We start from the raw sequence: 6,055 nt of genomic DNA, 5'->3' as shown, positions 1-6,055 counted from the left end.
TCTTGTACAAGCAGGAGGAGCTGTGTCTCATGGTCTTGTACAAGCCGGGGGAGCTGTGTTTCGTGGTCTTGTACAAGCAGGAGGAGCTGTGTCTCGTGGTCTTGTACAAGCACGGGATCTGTGCCTCGTGGTCTTGTACAAGCAGGAGGAGCTGTGTTTCATGGTCTTGTACAAGCAGGAGGAGCTGTGTTTCGTGGTCTTGTACAAGCAGGGGGAGCTGTGTTTCGTGGTCTTGTACAAGCAGGCGGAGCTGTGTTTCATGGCCTTGTACAAGCAGGAGAAGCTGTGTCTCGTGGTCTTGTACAAGCCGGGGGAGCTGTGTCTCGTGGCCTTGTACAAGCAGGCGGAGCTGTGTCTCGTGGTCTTGTACAAGCAGGAGGAGCTGTGTCTCGTGGTCTTGTACAAGCAGGAGGAGCTGTGTCTCGTGGTCTTGTACAAGCAGGAGGAGCTGTGTCTCATGGTCTTGTACCAGCAGGGGGAGCTGTGCACACCGAGGCTCAGGAGGGGCACGAAGACTTAACAACCAGCTCCCACCTCAGTCTGGGTCTGGCCCAGGACGAGCCACCTCCCACTACTCACAGGACTTTCACTGTCACAACCTGAAAGCAACATCTTGATCCAACTGGTTAATCCTTCTGGGAGGAAGAATCCTGACTGTGTAGGAGAAAATGATGCCCAGGTCCCTGGAATGTCAGGATATGAAGCCCATTCAGAGAGAGTCTGGTGAGCTTTTCAGTGGCGGTTTCATGAGGAAACTGTGGCTTCTGCAACATCAGATGATTTGTTTGTAACGGGAAGTCTCATGTCTCTGTAATGCTTTCATTTAGCAACTCAAACAGATACTGACTTTTCAAATGACAGGATTCACCATTCATTCATTCAATAAATCCCATCCGTGAGCGAGGCGCTAAGCTAGGTGCTGGGGTACAAGACTGAGTCGGCTGGGTGCAGATGTATCCCTCAAGGAGGTGCATTCAAAACAGGGCTTGAAAACAGTTTGCTTTTCTCAGAAACAAATACACTGCATAACAAAAGAACAGCGCATCAATTTAAAACTAAGCAAAAAATAAGAGGCAAGGAAAGTGAGTCTGTGTGGGGCTGAAGCTGGCCTTTGAGCTGAGTGGGGCTGGCAGGACACGAATCAGCCCATGTTCACCAGGGTGGGTGCTGAAGCTGTCATCCTCAGTCCAGCACCCTGGGAGGAGCCCTTCTGTGGGGTCAGAGCGCCACCTGGTGGTGGCACAGCCTCAGCACATACCACAAATGCTGAAAGGAAGGTGCCCTCCCCCCACCCCCAGAGAAATCAGGGTGCACTCATTGAGTACACTGCCAAATGCCAGAATCAAATCCTATGTTGTCATCTGATGCTCCCCTTGTGAGGGCAGTACTGGTCTCACTATTCACCTTCATGAGCACCTTGGAGCTCTGATGAGTAAACCTGCTGCTTCTGAGGTTCGAGTGAGCAGAGAGCAAGGTCCCTTGTCTGCTTGACTGAAGAGGAGCTTTAATAACAAGATGGTCAGTTTCTCAGAGGTCCCTGCGGCCGGGTCCCTGACACTGGAGACTAGGACAGCCCTCCTGAGGTCACACTTCAAGGAATGGCTTGATTCATTCAGAGAGGAGACCTGGAGGAAGAAGAGGAAAGTCAAAACGGAGTATGAAACCGTGTGTGTCCTAGAAATGCAGTTCCGAGGAGTGACCGTGCTCTTTAAAACAAAAATAAATAAGAAGAGTTGTTTAAAAAATACTATGCTGCCCAGTTGAGTGCCCACAACGTGTGTTGGCATTATTTAATCTTCACAAGTGACCCAGTGATGTGGGCTCCATGTTACAAATGGGTAAACTGAGGTCCAATGTCACACGGCTAGGATGTTCCTTCCCAACCTCTCCTCGCTTTCATTCCTGTTGGATTTTGTAACCCCTCTGTCCTCAGGATCCTGGAAAAGAGGCGGCAACTCAGGACTGGGCCAGTGACCCTGAGGGCCATCTTCCCAGAGCTCCCAGAGCTGGACACACGGTGTTTCCAAGCCAGGCTGAGCTGGCCCGTGGTTACCTGCCCATAACTCACCAAACTCACTTCCTCCTGTTTCCCATTATGAATATAAACACATCTGTTTCGTTGGGGAAACATTGGATTGAAAATCCCGGAGGCTAAAATCATTTCTCTAACCCAGCGTGACAGCGGCAGGAAAGCGGTGCCATTTGCAGTCAGCGGCTGACTGCCCTGCCCCGGGCCTCACCTAGAATCTGGAAGGCTCTCTTTTGGTGACTAACTTTTTATACAAAACAGGAAAGAAGAAAAACATTAAAACCGGGGCTAAAGGAAGGACAGGTATTTTAGCCCCTCATAGGATTCTTCCCCCCACCCTCTCCCTGAGCTTTTGAAAGCCTAGGCCAGAGCTCGCCTGGTGTGCTCTGCCTGTTGGGCTGGACTGTGGTCAACCCAGCCTCCTGGACTCCCTGGCCTCACCTGTGTCGGTGCCTGAGGACTGATTCCTGGCTCCTCCTTCACTGGGCTTCTGGTGTGCACACTTCCCACTTGTCTTGGTCATGATAAACTTGGCTTTCCACTTCCGGGAATTGCTGATGTCCAGCACTCAGACCTTAAGCAAGACTTCATCCTGACCCTGACCCTTCTATCCTGTTCCAGATATTTACTTGCCCGCCCCCCATGACCTGGAATGACAAAAGATGGGACAGGTATATTGGGGTGGGGAGATGGCTTTGCCCCTGCTCACCAGGACTCGGTGTAGAGAGTGTTGGAGGGAATCGTGGGTGGAGGTTACTGAGTTACCACAGTGATGCATAGACTCGGGGTGCCACACGAGTGGCACAGGAGGGCAGTTCCGACCACCAAGAAGTCAGACTTCACTTGGATACAGATCCCATCTGCACCAAGCAACACCATCACACTGTAGTCCAAGTACCATGAATGGGCTAATGGTCCCACCTCTCCAACACCCCCACACCCCAAAAAATCCAAGATTGCCTTCATGGATCAAAGTAGTAACTATTTAATAAAAACAACCATTTACAATGGAAGAATCTAAAAACAGAGAAACCATAAATAAATGGACATTAAAATCTTTTAAAGACTATAAATACATGATTGTCATTTATAAAATCAGTAATATCTCATGTATCTGACACTTGATGGCAAACCATTTTGCATTTTATCATTTGGAAGAAATGAAGATTTCTCTAAATAAAATACTTGTCTATCTCTTCAGCCAGGTGTGGAAAGTGCTCCCTCCTCCTACAGTGGCTCTATCAGACTGTGAAATTTGCTTTAGTTCTGTCAATGGACACGTTTTATCCCATTCTTCAGCCTTTTCCTTTAGTCTGCTAAGGACTTGGAAACCAGATAGCCACGTTTGTTAGGACAGTTGGTAAATTAAGAAAATTTAATGAATGGCTGGGAGGTGCTAACCTATGAGTAAAATGCATGGGCTTTGGGAAATGGCCTTTGATCTGGTTTTCCACTGGGGTTCTGGATTGGTAGGGATGCTGTGAAAGTGAGGTGTCACTGTAGTTTAAACAATCAGATATACCAGCCATCCACTGATTGACCCTATGATGTGGCACGGATTTGTGTTCTTCTTTGAAGTAGGTACATGAAGGATTTCTGGACTGATTTGAAATGGATCTGATAGTCCAGAGGTCAAGTAAACAGACTGACACCTGTCACATACAGGAAGACCTTTGAGAATTCGGGTGTTTTAAATCCCTGGTCTTTCCCCTCTACCCCCAAATCCAGTCATCTGGAGATATTGTCAGAAGACCACCCAGTGACCTGAGATTCCAGAGCCAGCCCATTCCACCTGGACCCTGCCAATTTGGTTATTTTCTGTGTTCTTGAAATCTCAACATATCCCCACCCCATACCCAAACAGTTAAAACATAGCCCCTGCCTCCACCAGTTTGTAAATGCTGGTACAGTTTGTCTAAGGACATAGCATTTCCTCTTCAGATCTTGAAACCTAGACTATTACCCCAAATATGATGACACTTCTAAGGTCATTTAAATTGGACAGCCATGGGGGCAGTGTTGTATAGAGGTTAAGACACCAACTCTGGAGTCACATTGCTTAGGCCACATCAGGTAACATCTCTGCGTGTGACAAAGTTGTAGCCATAGGGAACAAGAGCTGGTCTTTACAAGTCCAAGGCAGTCTTTGCTACCTCCCTTCCCTTTCTGCACACTGGCCATCCGAAGGGGAGATCTACAGAAGAGAAGTCTTCCCAGTGGAGACATGGTCCGAAAGAACAGAAAGTGAGTAGAGCATCGGTGTTGCCTCCCATGGGCCATATGGAGAGTCCTCAGTGAGGGCAGGTGACGCTCCAGCCTTCTCAGCAGTACAGAGTCATCATCTGCCACTGGACGTGATGGGGAAGCAAATTACCGTCAGTGCAGCCCGGCCTCTGACCTTCCGTTAAAGGTGCTTCGTTTCTCAGCCTGACATAGAACTTGGGCTTCCTCCCCCTCACTCATGAGAAGCCATGGAGACAGGACATTAATGAACGGTTTAGCCAGAGGGACCACACCATCTGGTAATAAGTATAAATCAACCTGAAACATAATCAACCTTGACTTCTCATGGTGCCTGTGAATGATGATAGCTGAGATACAGGCTGATTCTGTATTCAGTTCTCGATGCCTCCCCCTCTCCCCAACCCCCATGAACTCAATTTGGCATGCTCGTGACAGCTGTGTGTGCAGGTGTGTGGACTGACCGGGTAGCAGAAATCCATTAGAGCACATTCTACATGTTTACATTTATAGGCCCATTTGTCTGACAGCTTTATGTGGTTGTGATGAATGGCACCTCTAATTCACATAGAGGGGACTTCCGGAGAAACCACTCTACAGGCCAATTAAATCCGGATGATAATGCTGCTGCTGGTGATGATGAAGATGGTGATGGTGAAGTAAGTTACCAATGGTGTCAAAGAAAACCCCAGAGTGAAATTCCAACCAGTTGGCTGCCACTCCCTGGAGGACTCCTAGGATGGCCCTGAGGATCTCCTCCTCATGAAACCAGAAATGGTCAGAGCCGGAGAGGTTCTTAGGGAGCACCTAGCCTAGCCCACTCATTACTCACACAGGGAAGCAGAGGCCCAGAGATTTAATATGCTTTGCTAGTTACAATGGTGCTGTGAGTTCCACCAGGTCTCAGCCCAGTCTTCCTTCCATTGTAGCACCTTGCATTGCTAGCCTGCTCAGGCTGTGGGCTGTTTCAATGGCCCACTCATGCTGTCTCGTTCTCCCAGCTCAGAGCCTGCACTGTGGAAGCACTGCTTGGGATCAGGAAGTGACCTTGAGGATCTTAGGTGGGGACGGGCTCATAGGAGTCTAACCATTGCCCCTCAGCTGAATCCCACCTTCACACTTGAATATGGGAGTGATTGAGGGGAAACACATGCGGAGGGTCCCTATATCCTGAAAAGATATTCCACAAAATGGACATTTGAGGTCAAAGAAGAAGCCCCAGCTTTTAGTAGGCCCTTCCTAAGCAGCTCAAACAGAGGATTTGTTTTAGAAAGAAAGAGCAGCCTCCAGACTGCAATGTCTTTGCAGCAAACACCAGCTAGCACCACATCTGGCACATAGCAGGTGCTCAATAAACCCACGCAGTTTGAATGATCAAGGAAGACAATCGGTGTCAGGCACAGATGTGTCTTCTCCTCAGCATATCACCTCATTCACTCAACAACATTTGTCAAGCACCTACTATGTGCAAAGCACTGCATGAGATTCAAAATAAGGGCTCAGAGACTAAGAATCTCTTCCCATATGGGGAAGGCTAAACCAACTCCTGGAATGAGGTTTATTTCTGGCTTGTATGTCCTGATCATTTCAGACTCACAGATTCCTCATGCTCTACACTCTAGCCAGGATTGTACTTGCCATTCCTTCTGGCCTGGGCCTTTCCTGCTCTCCATTCTGCCTGCCCTGGCTCTTTCTCATCTTTGAGGTTTCAACTTCAATGCCACCTCTGCCTGAAAGGCCTTTGTGGAACATGCTACCTAGACCAGCTCTCCTGTGACTGTCTGT

The sequence above is a fragment of the Plecotus auritus genome (genome assembly GCF_963455305.1).
Source record: "Plecotus auritus genome assembly, chromosome: 8".
NCBI classification, from domain to species: domain Eukaryota; kingdom Metazoa; phylum Chordata; class Mammalia; order Chiroptera; family Vespertilionidae; genus Plecotus; species Plecotus auritus.
This window is presented reverse-complemented; position numbering follows the sequence as displayed.